We start from the raw sequence: 25,557 nt of genomic DNA on the forward strand, positions 1-25,557 counted from the left end.
CCTTATTTTCTACCTACACTGCACTTTCTCTGTAACTGTGACTGTACCACTATATTCTGCATTCTGGTGTTTCCCTTCTCTTTGTACTACCTCAATGTACTTATGTTTTGAAATGATCTGTTTGGATGGCATGCAAGACAAAGTTTTTCACTGCATCTCAGCACACGTGACAATAATAAACCAATACCAATAACAATTAAAAGCTCGTCTCAGTAACAATAACCACAACACTATGAGGTTATAGTACATGTCTATCTGGTTTTCATTGTCCTTTAGGAACGGAAAACTGAAACGCTTTCCTGGTCGTCACCCGGTCTGGCCCATATGGACTCCAGATTTGCCAATGGCTTTGTCTCTTAGGTGGCTCCTCAGCTCAGGGACAATTAGGGATGGACAATAAATGGCATTTCCAGTGACCCCCTACATCCTGTGAATGAACAACCAAATAAAACAGTTCTTGTCCTTTGTTCTAGTTCTAAAAGGGCAGGCAAACTGGCTGATGGAGATACAAGAGACTGCAAATGCTGGAACTTGGACCAAGAAACAAACTGCTGGAGGAACTCAGTGGGTCAAGCAGCATTTGTGGAGGCAGACGGATTGTTGATGTTTCGGGTTGAGACCCTACGTCAGGACTGAGTGTATTGAGAGGTGATAGCCAGTACAAAGAGGTGAGGGGGAGGGGTGAGGCAGGGGCTGGTAGGCAAAAGAAACTGACTGATAGGTACAATAATGGTTGTCTCAGAGGCAGCAGTAGGTTTGAAAGTTTTACATTGTAAATATGTAAACTTTTATATTATGGCTTGCTTGTGAATGAAAGTTGCTTTAAAATCTTCCAGCTCAGTGCTTGGTGTTTTCCTCAGCTTCTTATTGTAAATAATTGAGAAAGATTCGAGATCTTCATGGTCAAAATGTCCTGGAAAATTTTCCACATTACACTGCAGCCAGAAATAAATGAAAAACCAAGTGTATCATGTGCAAGATTAAAGATTAGGAGAATTTTTCCCACAGAGCAGAAGATATTTGGAACAGATTCCCAATAGTTAATTGTGATTGTCAGTTATAAGGAAAACATTATTTTTGATTTTGAAAGGCTTGCTGTGATGTGACCATGGTAATAACATCTTTTACACAAGTAGAGAAAGTTAGGCAATTTGGTTCTCTCCTGATGACTTAGTGGAAAAAAATAACATAATAACAGAATAATACAAAACTATACAGAGCTGTAGGTCCCAAGTTGGTTTCCTGGTCTGTGCTAAGGTTTTGACCTTGGCCTGGATGCGTGGTTGAGTTCATGCATATGTGCGCGGAGGAGATTAGCCACGTCTGAGATAACCTGTGGAATAGAATCAGGTTTCTATATAACTTTGTGGAAACTCTGGACACTTCAGCACGTTGCTCTACTTGTGCCGGTGAGGCTGCAGCACTTCAAGCCCAAGACCACAAAGAGAGACTTCTAGATATTAAGGGAATCAAAGTCTAAGTGGTTAGTGTAGGAGAGTGGTGCTCAGTATAAGATCAACCATAATCTTATTGAATAGCCAAACAGCCACAAGGGGCTGAATAGCCCACTCTGATTTTTGATTTTTATTTCTTATGTTCTTGTAGAAAGGAGTAATGGTGGGGGGAGCGGGGAAGGAGTGAGAGAGAGGGTGGAGAAGAAATAATTGTTTATTCCCTGCTAGAATATGTATTTAAACTGGTCCACGTTCGAAGACTCAACAGCCAGCCTAGATGAGTATGTCACCACCATCATGGACTTTATCAGCAAGTACATTGAGGACTGTGTACCAAAAAGGACAATACAGGTGTTTCCAAACCCGAAACCATGGATGAACTGGGAGATTCTCGGTAAAGCAGCCAGCATAATCAATGACCTCACCCACGCCGGATATTCCCTCTTCTCCCTTCTCCCATCAGATAGAAGATACAAAAGCCTGAAAGCACGTACCACCAGACTCAAGGACAGCTTCTATCCTGCTGCTATAAGACTATTGAACAGACCTTTTGCACAGTAAGATGGACTCTTGACCTCACAATCTACCTTGTTGTGGCCTTGTACCTTATTGTCTACATGCACTGCACTTTCTCTGCGACTGTAATACTTTATTCTGCACTCTGTATTGTTTTACCTTGTGCTACCTCAATGCACTGTGTAATGAAATAATCCGTATGGACAGTATGCAAGACAAGTTTTTCACTGTACCTTGGTACATGTGACAATAGTAAACCAATTTACCAATAAAATGTACCAAGGAATTCAGCATTATTAAAAGATATGTACAGAAGCCTGAAGCCCCACACCGACAAGTTCAAGGACAGCTACTTCCCTTCAACCATTCGGTTCTTCAATCAACCAGCACAACCCTAATCACTACAGTTTAGCAACACTATGACTACTTTGATCATTTTGCACAAAAATGCACTCATTTTTTTGTTCTTATTGTGTTCTTTCTTGTAAAAATTGTGTTCAATTTATGTTTAATTTATGTTTTACTTGTGAATGCTGCTTATATGATGCTATGTGCCTGTGATGTTGCTGCAAGTAAGTTTTTCATTGTACCTGTGCATATGACAATAAACTTGACTTTGACTTTTACTTTGACTTTGAGAAGGGGTGTATTGATGGGGGTGGAGTCAGAGTAGTGTGCTGGCACTGCAAAATACCTGCAGCACAAATGACAAAACGCCATCATATAGCAACCATGATCAAGTGAAAGCTTCCATTTGGTAAGTTCAGGCTAGGGCATGTGATAACAATGGGAGAATGAGAAGTGAGGCACTGCAGTTTTGTGAGGGCTGGGAGTCCAATTCAGCTCCACAGAAGTATTGCCTTGGTTGATTTTGAAGCAGCCACCGGCAATCCCTTGGGATCAAAGACCAAGACTCTGGTGCATGAAATATGAAATAACTGGAGCCAATGAGCACAGTGCACTCCACACATGTGCACATGAAAGTGTTGTCAGGCTTCCTAGATTTTCACTTCTCAGCAACCTCTTGCCCATTCTGGGAGGACACATTGACACCCTCTTAAAAACCTGACTTAAGGTTGTCAAGTGCTAAAGGGTTTTCTCTGAGGATCATATGTTTCTCAGAAGAAGAATAGCAGGCAGCAGCTGAAAAATTATTCCTCAAATGTATTAAAAATACCTCTAAATAATTGGTTATTACTCTATTACTCAGACTGGAGGCCTGTGACCAGAGGTGTGCCACAGGGACCTTTGCTGGAACTTTAGTCGTCCATTATTTAGATAAACAGTTTGGTTGAGAATGTACAAGGCATGGTTAGTAAGTTTGTACATAGTATTAAAATAGATGGTATCATAGTCAGTGAAGAAAGTTATCAAAAGTTAGAGGGCTCTTGATCAGGTGGTATGTGGGCTGAGGATTGGCAAATGGCATTCAATCCAGATAAGTGTGAGGGAAGTCAAACCAGGGGAGGGCTTACACAGTGAATGGTAGCACCCTGGGGAGTGTTGTGGAACAGAGGGACCGAGGAGTAGAGGTACATAGCTCACTGAAAGTGGCGTCACAGGTGGACAGGGTGGTGAAGGCAGCATTTGGCATGCTGGCCTTTGTCAGTCAGGGCACTGGGTATAAGAGTTGGGACATTATGTTGCAGTTGTACAAGACATTGATGAGGTTGCACTTGGAGTATTATGTACAGTTTTGGTCACCCTGTTATAGGAAGGACGTCAATAAGATAGAAAGAGTGCAACGACAATTTACAAGACTGGTGCCAGGACTCGAGGGCATGAGCTATAGGATGAGATTGGGCAGGCTAGGACTTTATTCCTTCGAATGTAGGAGACTGAGGGGTTGATCTTATAGAAGTGTATCAAGTCATGAGGGACATAGATAGGGTGAATGTATATAGTTTTGTCCCCCAGCGAAAGGGAACCAAAAACTAGAAGGCATAGGTTTAATGTGAGAGGAGAAAGATATAAAAGGGACCTGAAGGGCAACTTCTTCACACAGAGGGTGGTGCATATATGGAATGAACTGCCAGAGAAAGTAGTTGAGGCAGGTACAATATTGATATTTAAAAGACACATGGATAAGTATATAGATAGGAAAGATTTAGAGAGATATGGGCCAAACACAGGCAAATGGCTTGCTTAGGTGAGCACCTTGGTCAGCATGGACAAGTCAGGTCAAAGGGCCTGTTTCCATGCTGCATTATTCTATGACTATTAAAATGAGCTCTGTGTTGACCACTCCCCCATTCTCTGGCACATGACAGAGTCCTGAAATATAATTTCTAGGGTTTTGACAATCTCCTGCCTATGAATCAAGGATATTTACTGAGACTTAGAACTTTGCTTTTCTTTATTCAACATAATTTACCAACGATTTTCCTTTTCCTGTTTACATATCCTCCAAATAGATCAGCTGGAATTAACAAACCAGCACTATCCCCAATCACTTGGTACCACCACATTTGTGTCAGTCTTGTTCTCCACCTGATCACTGGCATTCCCTTTGTTCTCTCCATCTTCTCTGGAACTTTCAAGTATCTTACCTGTATTTGATATGAGTTTAATAGAGTATGCCTCCAATCAAACCAATGGCTGGAAGGTGAGAAACATCTGCAGTCACTTGCGTCTCCAAACACAACTGCTGGCCACTTAAGGGACTGCCTTGTTAGCTTCCCCTCTGCAAACCAGTAGCTGTGGTACTCATCATTACTGTTGAGAGAAGAACCTTACATAGGAATACATCTCCACTATAATGTGAGATTCAATGGGAAACAGCATTTCATATGATGGAAAATTGCGATTTGGATGGTTTTCGAGGAATGCAACCCCTCTGTCATGCAGGGGCCGTCTGTATTATACTCAAAGTGTACTCAAGACAAATGCTTACTCTACCCAATGGCACTTAATGGGTACTAATCCATTGCATTATCAATGGAATTAGAAAGAATTTACATTTATATAGCACCCGCCATGATCACAATTTGCAGGATTCTACTTTTGCATCCTAACTTACAAGAATGGTTGTAGTTCAGAAAGTAATTCACTAGCTGTGAAGTGTTTGGGGCTTTTTGAGGTCATGGAAGTTGATATATAAAAGCGAATGAAATAATTTTGAAGTGTTACAATTTGAAGTGTTACAATTTACCAAGGTAAATAAGTTGGGTAAAATTACAGGTCAAAGCAGGAAAATAGATAATTGTTGAACTGGCCTGTGGATGTCTTTGAAGGTCCCTCCTTACAGGTAACATAGGCAAATGATATCTGAGTAATGAAGGTTAGAGGAACTTATAGCAGGAACAATGCAGTGTAGGGAAATGGCTGAGAGGACACATCTGTTGCTCACTGTAGCTAACAATGAATTAGTGCGTTATTACTGAGAGAACAAAAGAGAAGGGAAATAAAATCTAACCATGAGAATTCTTAACAGAATAGAGGAATAGCAGTATTTACAGTCGAACCAAGAATTTCACCCATTAAGAATCATCATTTCTGGCATGGAAGAATTTCAATTTACTTAAAAATGCACCGATGTTCTTGGCTCATGGTTATCTATCTAATGATAAAAGCATGACATATTCAAAAACACATGTTCAAATATTTCTGGGAGCAAGTCGTGATGTCTTGTTATTATATCACCAATTACAGTATTTGATGTCTAATTGCTCTGAATCTGTATACAAATCTGATTAATAGTTGCACATGATAAATTACATCTTAACAAAGTCCTTTCAACATTTCCATTAATTTAAACATTCATGCACCAGCATTTGACATTTGTTTATAGTAAATATTACATATTTTCAAAGTGTATGGTCTGGTTCAATAGCTGCCTGTGTTATGGAGTAAACAACTGTTCACATTAATTGGTTCAAGTTGACAATTTGACATAGCCATTTATCATGCAATAATTTCACATATTCATGCACTGGAAAGGAGACACAGAAAAACATAGAAATGATAATGAAAAGAAGAACCTCCATTTTAATGCCATCAATGAACATATCAAGACATTTTAAAAGACACAAAGGCAAGAATATAACCAACTGAGCCAAAGTAACTCAAATGTTGATTTGAGCTGGGATTGGGTTTGACAAGATTATCCTTGGAATCACTGTTTGTGAACATTACCTGGTAAGTTTTGCCTGATGGAAATTCCTAATTCAGTCACTACTATTGTACTTCTTGACATTCTGAGCTGATAAAACAGACTGATTCTAATGTTTACCTGCCTTTTACACTTCCATAGGGGTTCTTCCAATGAACATTATAATTAGAACTGATGAGTTGCAGAAACCATGGAAAAATGACATACAACCCTTTTTTTTGGAACTCTGTAAATCCTCCATCGAGCCTGCAGTGCATTATCAGGAGAAGTTCTACCACAATACATTACACTTGTCATAGAGGGTAGTGGAGACCTTAAAAGAGCGGTGGAGGTAGAAACAATCACCACACTTAAACGATTGTGTACTTAATGAACTGCAGGACCATGCACCTACTGCTACAGATATAGAAAATAGAAGGAGGTGTAGGCCATCGAGCTCTTGGTACCTGCTCCACCATTTACTTCAATCACGGCTGATCCTCTGTCTCAATATCATATTCCCACTTTTTTCCCATACCCCTTGATGCCTTTTGCCTGGAAGGTGAGATTAGACTGGGAGCTCTTTTTCAATCAGCATGGATACAGTATGCTTTGTGCCTTCCTCCTGTGTCATAAATTTTCTAAGATTCACAGGCATTATATTATGAATAAATTTTGAAATCAAGGAAAAGTACATCCTCAAAGTTAAGCTATGAACAGTTCTATCCCTGCCTTAAGAAGCAACACCTAACCTGCATTTGAGCGTACCATTAGCTACCAGTATTGAAATTACCTGAAGCTAACTTCAAATGGGGACCATAAAGCCCAGGAAAAATCAACATTGCTTTCAATAGATTCGAAGCCAGGTCCAAGTAGCCTAAGAAGAAAATTTCTAAATTATTTAACACCACACCAGTTTGAGACAAAGCTGCAAATGATTCAGCAATGAGAGGAGACTAATCTGGACCATGAACATTGGTGCAGATTAGCTAGGCGGAATAATTTGTTTCAGTGTCATAAATTAATGTAATCTTATAATTTAAGCTGCAGGTACAACTAACAGTCTGTCACTTGCATTGCAAGAGAACGAAAGTTGAGAAGGAAGTGTAGATTTATAATTTTCTAAAGGAAATGCATCAGTATAATTTTGAGGTATCTATCCCTTTTAGGTTGCAAGTGTTTGATATTTGGTATTTCCCACAGAACCTTGTGCAAGATTCTGGGTTCTGTTGCCAAATGTAAATTAAGACAAAGATAAAGTAAATGTTCCAGGAAAGCTGGATGTATTTAAAGTAAAGAAGTAAAATATTTGTAAGGTGGTTTGTGAGATGAGTTTTGTGAGCTCGGGAGATGGTTTTCCAGATCATTGTGGTGAGGAAGCAAAAAGTAACAGGCTATTTTAGACCTTGTCTTGTGCAATGACAAAGGGTTAATTAATAATCAAGCAGTTAAGGGGCCTTCTAGAGAAGAGTGATTATGATGCGATAAAATTTTATAGAAAGATTTTAAGTGATTAGTTCAATCTGAAATTGGGAGCTAAATCAAAACAAAACAAACTACAGAAGTATAAAGAGTAAGACATTACGTTACTGGAAAATTACATTGAAAGGTATGAGAGTAAACAAGCAATTGTTAATATTTGAAGAATTAATAAATAGTTTACAATATACATATGTATGCCTTTAAAATGCAAGAACCTTTCAATAAAAGAGGTCCAGCCAAGGCTAACAGGAGAAGTTAAGCATAGCATCAGGTCAAGGAAAAGGTCAAAAGGTCTCAGGACTGGGAATATTTCAGAATTCAGCAAAGGAGGACGAAGCAATTGAAAAGGAAAAGCTGATGATGCAGTATTTAAAAACAAATTGTATATCTTTCTGTAAATACATAAAAATGAGCAAATACATGTCCTTTAAAAACTGAGACAGGGAAAACTATTGGAGAATAAGAAAATGGCAGAGACATATTTCTATCAGTCATCAGAGGAAAAGATGCAAAACACCTTCTCTACCTACCTGCAAAAAAATTGGAGAAGACATTGTTAACCGATTTGAAGAGGTCACCACTTCAGTGGTGAAGACATGAACACACTCCTCAGTGAGGTGGAGACAAGGAAAGTGCAACCTTTGGGGAACAAGAAGAGCAGCGTTCCTCAAGACGTTGGCAGGGTGCTGGGGCTGGATGTAGACAAAACTCCACCATAAAATGAATGACAACTTGCGTCACTTGAATATGTACAGCTACTTGTGTTTTAAAGTTAAAATTTCTTTAGGTGTAACATATGCAATGAAAAACAGGGTCTATGCATGGTAGGTGACCTTGGTTCAAAACAAGGTCACATGTTGAAAGACTTTAGTTGCAGTTGGAACCAGGGCTCACCAAGTGTTGGAGTGGTCTGTGTTCTGCACTAATCCGAGGTAGGAAATCTCAAACCCTGCTTCATTCTCAGTTTCCAAAGTACCCAAGCGGTCTATAAACCCTAAAGAGAAATTCTTAATATTTTTATTTTCCATATCTCTTTTGGGGAAGGTGATCCACAAAGCAGGTGAGTATTGCAGATGGGTGGTGGCTTAGCTCATCTGAACAGGTTGCCTGGACGTGAAGAAAGGGCACTCAGTGGCAAGACATTAGTATCAGCTTGATGGCTGGTACCAATCAGATACTGGAAGGAGGAGAGGTGAGTGATACGTTCAGCATATTTCATCCATGCTTGTTACCTGCAATGTGTGAGATGAAAATTGAATGAGTAGCATTTGAGCATCTGAGGTGTGCAGATGAGAAAGCCTTCACGTTTGTGATTTTCTGTCTTTTCCCTCCAACAATCTGTGTTTGTATCTCCACAGGAACCAGAGAGAGATACAACATGGGGGCTAGAGAAACTTTATATGTTGCAAGTGAGGTTTCCTAGGTTACATTGCCTGTCCTGCCCTCATGTTGTGCCATGAACCCACTGATCTGACTAATGTAGAAGAGGTTTGGCAGGAGAGTTTGATAATGATGTGTCTCAACTCCTTTGCCCCACCATCGCTCTACATCTCTTGCACTGGCAGCCTCCAAACTGACACAACGTGATCAGTCTGCTAAGACATAGGAGGTACGTTGGACTGGGGATGAGAGAGGAGAGGGAGAAAAGTGAATCAGAAATTGTTGGAGAGATACACTAAAATCCCAGACCTGTGGATACTTGTGGGGGAATGCTATTGTTCCACACAGAAAAGCCAGCATCTCTCAGGGCTGATATCAACAGCTTTGTGTGAGGTTTAGTTTGGTAATGATCCTCCAATATGCATTGGGATATTTACTGATATGAAATTTGCTCAATAAATGCAAATTGGTGATGCAGTAATGATGGGAGAGTGAGGGAAGGGTTCACTGAAGATAACAGGGAGTTTAAATTCCTGCTGGTTTCTGGACGAAAGTACACTCAGCCATTATGGTCAAATAGCTACTAGCAGTCACTGTCTACTCTTGTACATGAAAATTAGCTCCTTGGGCAAGATACTACTGAGGAGTCAGTGCTGCAGAAATGTGCCATAATATAAATCACAAGGAAAAGATGAAAGTGTGAAAAAGATTGGGAAATTTATTTGCTCAAAATGATCACTATTTAATTATGTACAATTTAAATACAGTAGAGTCCGCAAGGTAAAATGCAAACCAATCATTACAGCTGGAAGAAGCTGATAACTCTGGCAAGGACAGTGTTTACAAAGCAAGCCCAACACAGCCAAATTCAGAGCTGCCTGAGTTTATACAATATGCACCCTCCTGTGCCAACTTGATGGAAGTGTTATTAATTGCTGAAAAATAGGCCAAACTCAAGTTATTTCAGTGTTAACTCCGCCTTCATATTATAGAGAGCTGCCTGAAACAAAATTCATGGGAATAAAAGAGGAGTTGATACTCATGAGTCTTGGCAGACTTCACTTTCCCTCTGTCATTAAATATCATAACAAAAACTGCTTTCTCCATATTTAATGTACTCGGGCGGATTGATAGCCATCTCCTGAGCTGCAACTGTAGGACTGTGGTCACTGAGTCACCAGTCTGCTTTAAGTAAAACATTAATTTCCCAGATAGAACACAAGACAGAAGCCGATTGTCTGACTGTTTCAAAGAAACTTTATAAAAGTTTAATTCATGTCTTTAGATGAAATTCAGAACCTCTGACACTGTACTTTTGTACAACAAGGAATTTATTTAAAACTATAAAAGAAATTGGACCAGACACGCAGGAAAGAACACGGCCTGGAAATTCCACAGTGCCGTGCTTTTCTTCAAACACACGCTCGGTGCTTGCGCATCCCGTCTCGTGGACAGGGCACGCAGTCCCGTTAACAGCTAGAGATACGCAGCCGATTACAACAGTTAAGCCGGAGAAAGAGGCATCTTTTAGGCCACTGCCTGAAGCATTGGAAGATACAAGTAGTGGAGAAAATAAATGAATGATGTGACCTTTGCAGATTTGCTCAGTTCAGCATACTGTCAGTACAAATGATCCCTTCATGTGAAGATGGAACATAGAACAGTACAGCACAGGAACAGGCCCTTTGGCCCACAACATTGTACCAAGCTAATTAAATGCCTAACTAAACTAATCACTTCTGCCTACACAAAGTCCATATCCCTCCATTCTCTGCATTTTCATGTGCTTATCTAAGAGCCTCTTAAACACCTGTTTTACTTGCCTCCACTACCACTCCTGGCAGTGCATTCCAGGCACCCACCATTCCATGTAAAGAACTTGCCCCAGACATCTCCTTTGAACTTACCCTCTCTTACCTAAAATGCATGCTCTCTAATATTAGAGATTTCGACCCAAGTAAAAAGATACCAGCTGTCTGCTCTATCTATGCCTCTTATAATCATATAAACTTCTATCAGATCTCCCCTCAGCCTCCACTGCTCCAGAGAAAACAACCCAAGTTTGTCCAACCTCTCCTTATAGCACAAGGAAACAAACGAACTGCTAGTCTTTAAATGGCAGAAAGGTTTAACTTGTAAAAGTGGAGCCTAAAGGTTCCATTTTTCCCCACTCCATTTAACTGAGTTTAAGACCTCTGGCAATATAATGGCACACTACTACTCTCCATTGACTAGCTGCCTAGGGGAAGCCCCACAAAAGCATCAGCAGGTCTCATATAAATAAGGCCCAGGGTCTGGTATGCCTCAGGCTCACCCACTATGGGGTATAGTCCTGGACCCTGTGCACGTTAGAGAAAGATGTGATTGCATTGGAGAGTGAGCAGGACAGATGTACAAGGGTGTTGGCAGGAATGGAAAACTGTAGTATTGGGGAAAGGTCGGATCGGCTGGGGTTGTTCTGTAGGCAACAGACAGCTGATGAAACTATACAATTATGAGGGGCCTAGATAAAAGAGATAGGAAGGACTTAGTTCTATTGGAAGATGAAGGAAAAACAAAAGGGCATGGAACCAGTGGAAGGATTAGAACGGAAAAGAGAAAAGATCCTTTATCGGGTAGTGAGAGGTAAAGGTCTGGAAGTCACTGTGCGTAATGGGGATAGAGGCAGAAAGCCCTCATCACATATAAAATGTATTTGGATGTGTACTTGAAGGGCTGTGACCTACAGGGCTGTGGACATGCTGAGGTGGTTCTTCTTTGACTAGCACAGACGTGCGAGGATGAAGGGCCTCTTTCTATGCCATCAATTGTCAATGATCTCTAATCTCCAGCATGTCTGTGGTAGAAGTCCTATGGTTGGCATGAGAACTCTGGAACTAGAGAGGTAGAGCAAAAGATTAACTGGTTTCCTGCTCACCACTGCCCAGTAAACCCTTCTAGATGGTGCACATGATTGTATGGAAGTTAAATGGGAATCAACTATAATCAAATAGCTTGTTGAATATCAGTACTTAAGCTGACATTTAAATGAATAATAAATGAACATTTTTAAAAAAGGCGCAGGTTAAAAACCTGAAATAAAAACATTAGAAATACTCAGCAGGTCAGGCAGCATCTATGAAAAATGAAATGAGGTTAACTTTTCATTCAATGACCCTTCATCAGCAGGGGAGGAAATGAGAAAAGAAGCTAGTTTTAAATTGCAGATAAATGGGATTAGTGTAGAGGGGCAAAAAAGTTAGCATAGATGCGATGAGCCGAAAGGCCCATTTCTCTGCTGTGTGACTCTCTGACTCTATGACGCAGGAGGGATGGATAGCACAGAGATAAGGTGAAACCAGAGTTGCCTTAGTAACCTTCAATTTATGGATTATTGATAGATTAATGAGGGCAGTTAGAGAAGGATATGTAAGTCCTGTGAAATGCAAGTCAAAGCTGTTGCAGAAGCCAAATGGAGAATGCTGGAATTTCCATATTTTCTATCTATCAACATGCCCTGAGTACCTCCCTAATCAATGGGTCCACAGACAGGATTTTAAAGTTGCACACATGAAAACAGTATTTAGAAACATTAAGAGTAGGGTAAGGGTGGAACGTAATTAATCCCAGGGTGCCACTAACAGTTATGAATTTAGGTTTATAATGTCATTTGACTTTCACTCACACCTTTGATTAAATTGGAATTATATTTCTAATTCATTCATGTTATCAATTATTTTTGATTTGTTTTAAAATTTATTAAAGTTAAATAAAACAGAAAATGCAAGTAGGTCTCAACAGGTCAGGCAGCATATGTGGAGACAGTTCAATGCTGTTTCATCAGAATAGTTTTCAACACTTAGTGCTGTCAGCTTAATAATTTTAAACAGTTGTACAGAAATGTGTTCATAATGAAATGACTGTTATCTTTGGAATTCAGCCCTTGTTAAATCAACTCATCATTAGTAATTAGAGCACATAATCTTTCTTTTAGGTAAGATCAGCAGTAATTAGTATATACGTTCCGTTCAGGCTTGTTTGCTCTGAGTGTGGTCAGAGCAATTTGTGTTCTGAAGAATGACTTTGTGTTTTAGTATTAGTGACTTGAACTTTATGCAAATCTAATTTAACATTAGCCCTCTTGTTGAGAGATTTGGATTTCCTTTTATTATCTGTGTGAGCCATTATTTTTCATTACCTCAAGTGTAATCTAAACATTCTGGGTGGAGAATAAGGAATAAAATTGTTTCCTTTCCATTTAGCTGTAGCATGTACAATGTGTGAAGTGGATATTTAATACTTTACAAAAGGCTAGTTTCAAATTACAAGTCACCTGGAAATTTGTAATCTTCCATTAAATTTCATCTTGTGATCACAAGGATGAAACAAAGACAAAAGTTATCCTAATTTTGCTACTCAAAAGTTGTCCTATTTTCCCTTTTGCTATATTTTTATTTTCCATTAGTTAATAAGACTTGTCTAACCTTACAATTCTCTGTACTTTCACTCTGCTTCTTTATTCATTTTCTTTATTCATTTGCAGTATGTGGACATTGCCAGCATTTATTTTCCATCCCTAGTTGCCCCAGAACTGAGGAGGAAGTTAACAATCAGCATATTGGTCAGCCTGGACTTACATATGGGTCATTTCACACAAGGACAGAAGATTTCCTTCTCCGAAAGTCAAAGCTGAGATAATTGTCATATGCACACGTACACGTGTGCACAGGTGCAATGAAAAACTTACTTGCAGCAGCATCACAGCCATGTGGCATCATATAAGCAGCATTCACAAGAAAAACATAAATTATACGTAAATTATACACAATTTTTTACAAAAGAACATAACTTCAAGAACATAATTAGAACAAAAAAAAGTCCATTTTAGTGCAAAGTGATCAAAGCAGTCATCGTGTCGCTAAACTGTAGTGATTAGGGTTGTGCCAGTTGGTTGAAGAACCGAATGGTTGAAGGGAATTAGCTATTCTTGAACCTGGTGGTGTGGAACTTCGGGCTTCTGTACCTCCTGCCCAATGGTAGCTACGAGAAGATGGCATGACCCGGATGGTGGGGTTCTTTGATGATGGATGTTGACTTCTTGAAGTAGCGCCTCCTGTAATTATCAATGGTGGGGAGGGATGTGCCTGTGATGTATTGGGCTGAGTCCACTACCCTCTGCAGCTTCTTACATTCTTGTGCATTCGAATTGCCGTACCAGACCATGATGCAATGAGTCAGGATATTTTCAACAGTACATCTGAAAAAACTTGTTAGAGTTTTTGGTGACAATCCGAACCTCCTTAACCTCCCAAGAAAGTACCAGATGGATTTTTACAGAACTCCACTAGTTTCTTGGTTACCATCACTGATAGTTTTCTTTTGCTAATTCCAGATTTATTTAATTACCAGAAGTTAAGTTGGAATTATATGGTACTTATTCATGATATCAATTCTTTTTGATTTACTGAATCAAAATTCATTAATGGAGAACATGATTCTTTTTCCCTCCCTAATTGCCCCCATTAACCCATTGACCAGATGACCTCAATTATGCATCCCCAGGGATAAGTGTTATTGCCCTTCTCTAGTCCACCCCTCGCCCAACCCTGTAGCCTGTTTCCTCTCATTCCTGACCAGAAACGTCAACTCTTTTTCTCTTTCCATAGATACTGCCTGATCTGCTGATGTTTCCAGCATTTTCTCTTTTGTTTCAGATTTCCAGTTATCTGCAGTCGTTTTGATTTTCATTTCGTGTTTTCCAGCTTTCATGGTGGAATTTGAAATCATTTGCACGAATCAATGGTTCGAGCTTTTGGATGCAAGCCCAGTAACTCAATCACTATGCCAGGATTTCCTAAAGGGAATTCTATCCATCATAGTTTTGCACATTACTTCTCACTCACATTTACACTAGTTACTTCTTCAGATTGTGCAGCTTACTATTCCTTTAGCCAAATTATTAACTTATATAAAATGCTGAGCTCCCATTACTAATACCTAGGGAACTTTACCAACCACATCCCACTGATCAGAACATTGAGCTTCATCCCCAGTCTTTGTTTCTTAAAGCAGCTCCAATTACTGAACAATGTCCAAAAGGTGACCTCCAATATTGTACCCTTGTCATTTCTGCTAATCTCTTCAGCCTTTTGGCTAAGATCAAGTGTAGTATGTTCTTCTGTGGAACTTTGCCAAATGCCTGTAGGTTATTTATATAACTTACACATAGTCCGGCATATAAGTGACCACATCAGAAAATACCAGTAGTTTAGCCTGACATGATAACTATTCAAGTATTTGTTCTCTCTGCCACTGATGATAGAATCCAAAATCCCTCACAATTGAGATAAAGCTAACAGCTTTGCAGTTACTTCACTTTACTCTTTTTCCAGTTTTTAAATAATACACTATTTCATTTCAAAAACACAATCCCTGAAACTAAAGGGTTTTAGAATATTATGTCCAATCGGCCTGCAACTTTTCACTTTTTTCAAAAGCTGCCAGTAAGGCAGCTAAACCTGAAGATTTGTTTGTCCTAAGTCCCATTATTTTCTCTATTACCCTCTCAAAAATATGAGGACTTAGATATTTAGTGAGCCAGATTGAAAGTGAAATATCTACATTGATTAATTTTTAGAAATATGAGGAGCAAGTAACCTGAAGTAAAGTTCAAACAGAATTGGCACAAATAACTGTAGAGCAATACTGGCATGGATTTTTAAAAGGAAAATTGCCGAGGTGGAAAATAAGCATATATCATTTTAAAAAGAGGCAGTGATTACCAGAAGATTATGTTGCTACAGCAAAATGAAGGTTGAAACCAAAAGATTGAAAAACCACTGAAAAGTCTCTGGGAGTAGCAGTGATGAAAATAAAACTATACAAGAATAAAAAAAAGCAAGTTAAGAATAAGATATTAAAAATGTTATGAACAGACTGTGTCTCTTTTCCCTTGGGAATAGAAAGCTCCTGGGTGACCTCATAAAGATCTTTAAAATTATATACTATTTGAGTAAATGTGGAGAGAATGTTTCCATTAGTGGGAAGGGCATAACTTGAGGTCATCAATAGAAGATAACGACCAAGAAATTCAACAGAATTTCAAAAGAAACTTCTTTACCTACAGGGAAAGGTTGAAGTGAGTATTATAGTCAAATTCAACAGGAAGCTAGGCTTATGAGGGGGAAAAATTGGAAGCATTAACTCTGCTTCTTTTTCTGACCTGCTGAGTATTTCCAGTATTTTCTGTTTTTATTTTGGATTTCTAGCATCTCCAGTTGTTTGGTTTTCGTTTGGAGGGTTAGACTGATAGATTTCAATGGAAAAAAGAAGACATAAACCGAATGGCTGTTTGGGTGCTATTTATCACATGTAATAGTCTGTAAAGAAGGATTAAGTAATAAAAAGTATCAAAGTATTTTACATTAACATTGGAACAAAGAATTGTTAAGAGTGTGAGGAATATTCAAGGGGAATAAGTTGTTGGTTCATAGACAGTGATGGAAAAACAGCAGCGATATTAAATGACCGCTTTACATCAGGCTGAATATTGGAGAACTGGGAATGAGAAAAGGAATATGATGGTGCTTCAAAGATAAAATTTAGATATTACTCTGGTTAAAGAAAGATCAAACACCAGAACCCAACAGGCTACTTGCTGGTAGTATGAGGGAGGGGGTGACAAATGCCCTGAAAATTATATTTCAGGCCCCTGCAGGATGCAGCCATGTACCAAAGGATTGGACGGTAGCCAGATAACCCTTTTTGAAAAGGGGGACCAAGCTGAATTGGGCTGTTTCTGCAAAGTAATGTCTGCCCTGAGTTTGTGCCTGGTTTTTAATCAATGGTTGTAGCAAAGAGAAAACACATCAGTCAGTCCTAGATTATTTGTTTGTTATTTTTCATATATTGCAAACTAAAATATACAGGTCTGATATTGAAAGCTAAAAATCCACAAGGTTAATTTTGCTGTTGCATTGCAATTGAAACCAGAGCATGGGTATCATTCTGGGTTTCCCCACGGGTATCAATTACATTGGAAAAGAGAGATGAGTTATGACAGGACACAGTCTTCAAATCCAGCAGCATCCTAGAATCCACAGTCACTCCTGTAAATGAGCAGTGCGTATTTACAAAAAGCACCAAAATACCTTTGACCAACTCACCAAACCTATTTTCTCATCTACATACTGTGTCTGGGTAACATCACTCATAATGATATAACATCTGGTTTTGAAATAACAACTGAAAGTGTTGAAAGGGATTTGGAGAATAGCAGAATATGTTAAACAGCAATTTAGAAATCCATTAGGGCGTTGATACACCCACAATGCTGCAGAATGTAAATCAGAAGAAGTTGGCACCAAACTTCACAATGCAATAGTCAGTCATTCAATTAGTTCATTCTATGAAATGTGGGCGTCACTGGCAAGGTACAATAGGCCACTTCAGAACATAGATAAGAACTGGAATCACATCTAAGATAAACCAGATAAGAAGAGCTCTTTTCCTTAATGGTTATTAGTGAAACGTTTGGGTTTTTATGATAATCTAATTGTCTGATAATCACTATAGCAAAGGAAACTCAAATCAAATTCTCAAACTAGGATTGTAGAATTTGAACGTGTGTCCTCTGGACCATTAGTGCAGATCTCTGGATTAATTCCCATCAAAATACTACGGACACTGGAAATCTGAAATAAAAACTGATGAAGGACCATTCACCTGAAGCATTAACACTGTTTCTCTCCTGTCAGTTGCTGCATGACATGCTAAGTATTTGTAAAATTTCCCATTTTTATCTTTGGATTAATTGCCAAGCAATAAACCATCTATTGCTAGTGCCTTCACAATGCGCAGGAGGACATTTGTCCTATTTTACAATGAAAGAGGACTATCTGTCCACAGGCAATATTATTTTCATTCATTGGATTGAATGATTGTGACTAAAGTGGGAATTTTCTCTCATGTATTGCACTAATTTTGTAATCTGCTGACCGTCTCCACACATGAGAAAAACTAAATCAGGAACTAAACCAAAGGTTGTTCTGGTCTGCAGGCTTAGCTATTTGTTGCCTTTACCAAACTGGCTGTCTAAAATTATTAGTTTACTTTAATCTGGGGTTATTCACTCCGATGTTCTGTTCCACCCTATGTTGCCCATTGAAGCTACAATGCATTGGTCACGCCACTGTCAGAACGAGCATTCCATCAGATTATTATGTGGTTCAAATACATATCAGAAGTGTGATAAATACAGTATTTCTATTCCCTTAACTTACTCCTCCTTTCCTATAGGCACTGGATTGTTGTAGGTTACAAATCCACAGGCACTGGCAACTTTCCAGCTCTTTTCCATTCTACACATGCAAGCCCAGACACCTCTTCAGTGACATGGTGGCAATCTTGTCAAGCCTGATTATATCCTATCAAAACTGCAAGCAGAGGATAAATGTTTCTCTTTCGTGGCTCAGGAAATCTCCGATAACTTCAACAGCTCCAAGCCTACTGTCATCAAGTTTGGCTTGGGTGGCAGTGGGATCTAGACCAACAAAGCATTTGTCAATTATGTCTCCAGGAACACCCTATACTGCTACACCTATGATGTGTCAGCTCATTAGTATATATCAAACACAGTAACCAGCAATCATTGGATTCCCTGTTTAATAAAAGGTATAGAAATCACTCATCGAAATCTTAAGCTTACCGTGCAATAGAAAAACGGGCTTATTACTGCATTAACTACTGGAGAAGCAATCTTAGCCCTTGAAATTCAACCCTGGTTAGTGACTTTAAACATACTCTGAAGACATGTCAGCATGTTGTACTCTGCCTCTGAAATTCGTTCCATTGATTTCAACAATTCTGTGTGTTTAAGTGCAACCAGCCAGTGATGAGTATATTTTTTAAATCAAACATGAGGGACTGTGTGGAAAAACTAGAAAATTTGGGATTGTTCTGCACAGAAGGTTAAGACGAGATTTAATAGGGGCTAAAAATTATGAAGGTATATTGGTAGAAATCATTTCCATGGCAAAAGACACTTGGACAGGTTCATGAAGAGGAAAGGTTTAAAGGGATAGCATGGATCAGCTAAGCTGAAGGGCTCGTTTCCATGCTGTATGACTCCATGGTGAATGGGAGGACGCGGTGGGGGTTGTGTGGAGGTGGGGGGGAATAAATGCCAGCAGAGGTGGGGGGGAAGGGGGCTCAGTAATGACAGAACGTGGATTTAAGAAAATTGACAAAAGTACCATAGGGAAGGTGAGGAGGATTCGTCTGAATAGATGGGGCAGCAGATTCAATTATAGCTTTGAAATGGTATTTGGGGATGCACTCTGAAAGGAAAAATTGCAATGGCTATGGGGAGAAAAAGCAGTTCTTTCAAAGGGCTGCATCAAGCTGAGAGTACAATGGTGGCCGAATAGCCTTCTGTGGTGTAGGATGCATGCAAGCAATGCCTACACACCTACAGCACAGAGCAGTCTTAATTTCTATTGCGTGTGATGTGCACTGAAGACCTTGATGAGTAATGGTTAAATATGGGTCCCAAGTCAGTTCGTTACGATAAGATCTGCATTCTTTTGACAATCGGCCAACTTTAAACACAGCATTAAGCAAGCCAAGGGGATTTGGTTGTGAGAGTCTCACAACTTAGCAGAGCAGGAATGAGGAAAACATTCACTCTGATGATGTTGATAACAACATGGGGGAAAGGGCTCATCAGCACAAAGCAATGTCTGCCAAATGGTAATCGCGTGCTGAAATGGAATTTAATTAAATAAATAGTCCTAAATTTTCAAGAACAAAAAACTTCAGCAGTGCCTCAGAAAACTCTCTGGGAAAAATTAGCATTAGTTTGCAGATAAGCCAGTGGGGTTGGAGACATAAGTAATGTTCTTGGCTCTCCAGGGGCTTTTTGTTGATAGCTTTATAATATACTTAAATAGCAAGATCATTCTAAAAGCTTTGAAGGCTGAAGATTCCCAGCTATTAGCCAGATAATCTATGTGTGTCTGTTATTCACCAATTTGAATGAACAGAAATGTAATGAGATCTCTCACAGATGACCATGTGGCAGGTGACATAGTTTTAGAGAGTTAGGTCAGAGAAATATAAAGTAACAGACATAATAGCACTGTACGCTCAAAAAGTTTGAGATGAAAAGAACAAAAGACTGACTCATTCCATCCAACATTAGTGGCAAATACTTTAGTGCCTTTATGTGAAAATGTTTTGTTCTGCATCAAGTTGAGAGTATAATTTTATACAAACCTAACAAAAAGTGATACTTATATCATCTATTTCAAACCCCAAGAATCCCAAAAACAGAAAAGTCACCAAATGCAAAGAAATATATTTCAGACATTATGTGGATAGCCAAACATAGATTTCATCAAAAAAAAGCCTTACTTATTTTACAATGAATGTGTCACCACTGGGAGGTGGCTTATACCTTGTCACATGTACTGAGGTACAGTGAAAAACTTATCTTGTATACCATTCATACAGATTAATTCATTAAACAGTGCATTGAGGTGGTACAACAGAATGAAGTGTCACAGCTACAGAGAAAGTTCAGTGCAGGTAGACAATAAGGTGCAGGGTCATAACAAGGTAGATTGTGAGGTCAAGAGTTCATTTTATTGTACTAGGGAACCATTCAATAATGTTGTAACAGAAGGATAGAAGCTGTCCTTGAGCCTAGTGTTACGTGCTTTCAGGCTTTTGTATCTTCTGCCCAATGGGAGAGGGGAGAGGGGAGAAGAGAGAATGTTCAGGGTGGGTGGGGTCTTTGATTATGCTGGCTGCTTAACTGAGGCAGCAAGGAGTATAGATAGAGTCTACAGAGGGGAGGCTGATTTCCGTGATGGCTTGAGCTGTGTCCACACTCTGCAGTTTCTTGCAGTCATGGACAGAGCAGTTGTCATACCAAGCCATGATGCATCTGGATAGGATGTTTTCTATGGTGCATCAATAAAAATTGGTGAGGGTCAAAGGGGACATGCCAAATTGGAGCTGCTGTGGGATGGAGACATTGTTTAAGATGTCTTAATTGTCAATGATAAAGCTTGTATGATTTAAGTAATAAAAATCGTTGCAATGTAAAGCTTTTAGCAGATCCTTCTCCAATGTGATCAATGCACTCACACCCAGAGCACTGAGATTCTTCCCTGTACCTTGTGCCAACGACAATGTTCCTTCCTGTCGTCCTATCACAATTTGGATCAAGACAGAGCTTATATAATTGTAAGGGAACAATTCCCAAGATGTGACAGGTCACTTTAAATCCACGTTCCTGCCTGGTCCATGCCTCTTGGCTGGGTTAAGAGATATTCCATAATTGTTTTCAGAAGAAAATCAAGTTCAAAGGTGACTACGCTGCATCTGGTTGCCAGGACACCAGCTGGCCTTGATGTGTTAGTACTTTTTAATAGATTTGACCAGAAGCTCCTCCTGATGTGCATCTGGGCATTGGATGTGGCTGATTGTCACCTTGGTTACCTGGAGGCAGCATCCTGAAGGGGAGTAGTTGTTGCTGTCAAATCCACATGATGGAGAGGCTGATTGGCTGTGGCTGCTGGCATTGAACATCGAACAGCCCTTTGACCCACCATGTCTTTGCCAACCATGGTGCCAATTTAAACTGATCCCACCTACCTGCACATGATCTGTATCTCTCCATTCCCTGCCCGTTCTTGTGCCAGTCTAAATGCCTCTTAAATGTTGCCATTGTATCTGCATCCACCACCTCCCCTGGCAGCACATTCCAGGCATCTACACTCTGTGTAAAAAAACATGCCTCCTTTAAATGTTCGCCCTCTCACCTTAAATCTATGCCCTCTGGTATATGAAATTTCCACCCTAGGAAAAAGACCCTATATCCAACTCTCATAATTTTATATTCATACCAGGTCACCCCTCAGCCTCTGACACTCCAGAGTAAACAGCCTCAGTTTGTTCAAGCTCTCCTTATAGCTAATTGTCTCTAATACAGGTAACATCCTGGCAAATCTCTTCTGCACCGTCTCCAAAGCCTCCACATCCTTACTGTAATGCAGTGACCAAAACTGCACACAATACTCCAAATGTAACCAAACCAAAGCTTTATACAGTTGCAACCTGACTTCGAATTTTATACACAATGCCCCAACCAATAAAAGCAGTGTGCCACATACGTCTTCTTTACCAACTTATCTACTTGTGTTGCCACTTCAGAGAGCTATGGAATTGCACCTAAGATCCCTATATACCTCAATGCTGTTGATGGTCCTGCCATTTACTGTATACTTTCTTCTCATGTTTGATAAGATAAGATATCTTTATTAGTCACACGTACATTGAAACACAGTGAAATGCACCTTTTTTGCGTAGAGTGTTCTGGGGGCAGCCTGCAAGTGTTGCCACGTTTCCAGCACCAACATAGCATGCCCACAACTTCCTAACCCGTATGTCTTTGGAATGTGGGAGGAAACTGGAGCACCCAGAGGAAACCCACACAGTCACGGGGAGAACGTACAAACTCCTCACAGACAGCGGCTGGAATTGAACCCAGGTCGCTGGTGCCATAATAGCATTATGCTAACCGCTACACTACCGTGCCTGGCCAAAGTGTAACTCCTCACACTTGTCTGGATTAACTTCCAACTGCCATTTCTCCACCCATATTTCCAATTGATCTGTATCCTGCTGTATCCTTTAACAACCTTCTTCACTATCCACAACTCCACCAATTTTTGTGTTATCTGTAAACTTACTACATTTTCATGTACATCTACATTTTCATTCAAGTCATTTAAAAGGTCCCAGCATGGATCCCTGCAGAACACCACTGGACACAGACCTCCAGTCAGAAATAACACCCCTCCGCCACCACCCTCTGTCTTCTATGGGCAAGCCAAATTCTGAATCCAAACGGCCAAGTTTCTGTAGATCCCATGTGCCTTAATCTTCTGGATCTGCCAACCAACAGGGACCTTGTTAAATGCTTTACTAAAGTCCATGTTGGCAATAAGCACTGTCCTACCCTCATCACTCATCTTCCCATCAGGCCCTGAGGACTTAACAACCTTAATGTTCTTCAAGCAGTCCATCACTTCCTACTTGTTATCAACATGCCCTAGAATATCAGTATATCCCTCTCTGCTCTCACTAACCTCCATGTCCTCCTCCTTGGTGGATACCAATGCAAAATACTCATTAAGTACCTCGCCCACTTCTTCTGGCTCCAGGCATAAATTCCCTCCTTTGTCCTTGAGGGTCTTCCTCAAGGTTAATACAGATGGCCACTTAATGCCTGTCTATACTCTCTGTCTATACTTCTCGCTGCTTTAGTAAAGCAGCCAGCATAATCAAAGACCCCACCCACCCTGGACATTCTCTCTTCTCCCCTCTCCCATCAGGCAGAAGATACAAAAGCCTGAAAGTACCACCAAGCTCAAGGACAGCTTCTACCCTGCCGTTATGAGACTATTGAATGGTTCCCTGGTACAATAAGATGGACTCTTGACATCACAAGCTACCCTCTCCCTAGCTATTTTCTTGTTTTTAATAAGCGTATAAAATACCTTGGGATTCTCTTTAATCCGACTCGCCAAGGACATTTCATTGCCCCTTTTAGCCCTCATAATTCCCTGTTTAAGTTCTTTCCTGCTTCCTTTATATTAGGTGCCTGGAATGGGCAGCCAGGGGCCGTCATGAAAGCAGATACAACAGTGGCATTAAAGGGGCTTTTAGATATAGACATGAATATGCAGGTGTTGTGACTAATAAAACTGAGCCACATAGAAGCTGTAACTGGGAGTTGTAAAAGGCTTTATCGAACAGCAGACCTTCAGGAGAGAATCTGGAATCATCTCCTGACACAATGTTTTATACTTTTTAAACACAAAGATAACAATAAACAATTAACTACAGTTTCAATGGTTATAATTACCTACTTAAATTTTAACATTTTGAATGTAGACAGGTAACTTTGCAGAATTACTTATTTACAATGGGAGAGCATCCCAAATGCCAGAACCCCTTTGAATATTCAAGTACTAGTAGCTGGTCCAAGAGATTCTAAACACAAACTCCAGATACCCAAAATATACCTCTTTTGTGACACTTTGAGGGATGGGTCCCTGAATATACAACCAGCCAAGATATTAAGTGACAAAACAGAACTGCCCTGAACTGTGCATTAACTGGCAGGGATACACCTTTAACGATGTGTTAAAGGTTTATCCCTGCCTTTACAAATGGCAGGGATACAACCTGCCATCTGCATAAATACGGATGGCCACTTAATGCCCGTCTATACTCTCTGTCTATACTTCTCGCTGCTTTAGTAGAGCAGCTAGCATAATCAAAGACCCCACCCACCCAAAACGTTCTCTCTTCTCCCCTCTCCCATCAGGCAGAAGATACAAAAGCTTGAAAGCACGTACCACCAGGCTCAAGGCCCGCTTCTATCCCACTGTTATAAGACTATCAAGTGGTTCCTAGTACGATAAGGTGGACTCTTGACCTCGCAATCTACCTCATTATGACCTTGCACCTTATTGTCTACCTGCACTGCACTTTCTCTGTAGCTGTGACACTTTATTCTGCATTCTGTTATTGTTTTACCTTGTACTACCTCAAGGCATTGTGTAATGAATTGATCAGTATGAATGGTATGCAAGACAAGTTTTCCACCGTACCTCAGTATATGTGACAATAATAATAAATCAATAATAAACCAACCAATAATGCCTTCCCTGATCTCGTCCTGAAGTCTTCAATGAACACCAATTAGCATGAACATTCATCTATTGTCTTCCCTTGCATAGTTTCAATGGTATAGAGTCAGAATTTCCCACATCCAATGATTGGTTTTGATGACCCCAAAGCATCAGTTAAAGTTAAATTGTGAAGAGGTTTTATTTCCTGAAGACTGGTTCTCATTTTAATTAATGTCTGCTACCCATATTTTCATAACTCCAGAATAATTCCTAAAACAGGGAATGGAAGGATATGGATCATGTGCAGGCAGAAGAGATTTAGTTTAATTTGATACCTTGTTCAACGCAGACATTGTGCGCCGAAGGGTCTGTTCTTGTGCTGTACTGTTCTATATTCCATGTTCTATTCCTCAAGAGTTCTCTCCAATTTCTGCATCATAAACCTTGCATATCCTTTCTTTATCTTTTTGAGTAAACTTACAATATCCAACATTCCCGAACCTTACCATCCTTGTCTTTCTTCCTCACATGGATATGTTGCTCCTGAATTCTCCAGCTGGCCTTTTAATGACACCCACTACTCACACCATTCCCAATTTACTCTCCCCTGCTCTTGACTAATACTGTTGTAATTAACCTTCCTCCAATTTAGTATTTTATCCCAAATGCAATCTTATCCTTATCCACAACCATTTGGAAACATGGTTTTAAAAACACATAAATTCTGAGTGTCACTCTGCCAAGAGGAGACCTATAAGAAGTCAGCTCCTTGGTCATTATAGTAATACTTAAATATACTGATAATAATACAAGTACAAGCACCACATATGGTACATCTTTACAAAAAACTACCAAAGATCATACGATATAAAATACAACAAAATACCATGACTCGATATGGCCTTAGTACTGGAAAGACCTTACACAGTCAAACTATTAACTCTAAGTG

The sequence above is a fragment of the Pristis pectinata genome, chromosome 5 (assembly GCF_009764475.1).
Source record: "Pristis pectinata isolate sPriPec2 chromosome 5, sPriPec2.1.pri, whole genome shotgun sequence".
Classification (NCBI taxonomy): Eukaryota; Metazoa; Chordata; class Chondrichthyes; order Rhinopristiformes; family Pristidae; genus Pristis; species Pristis pectinata.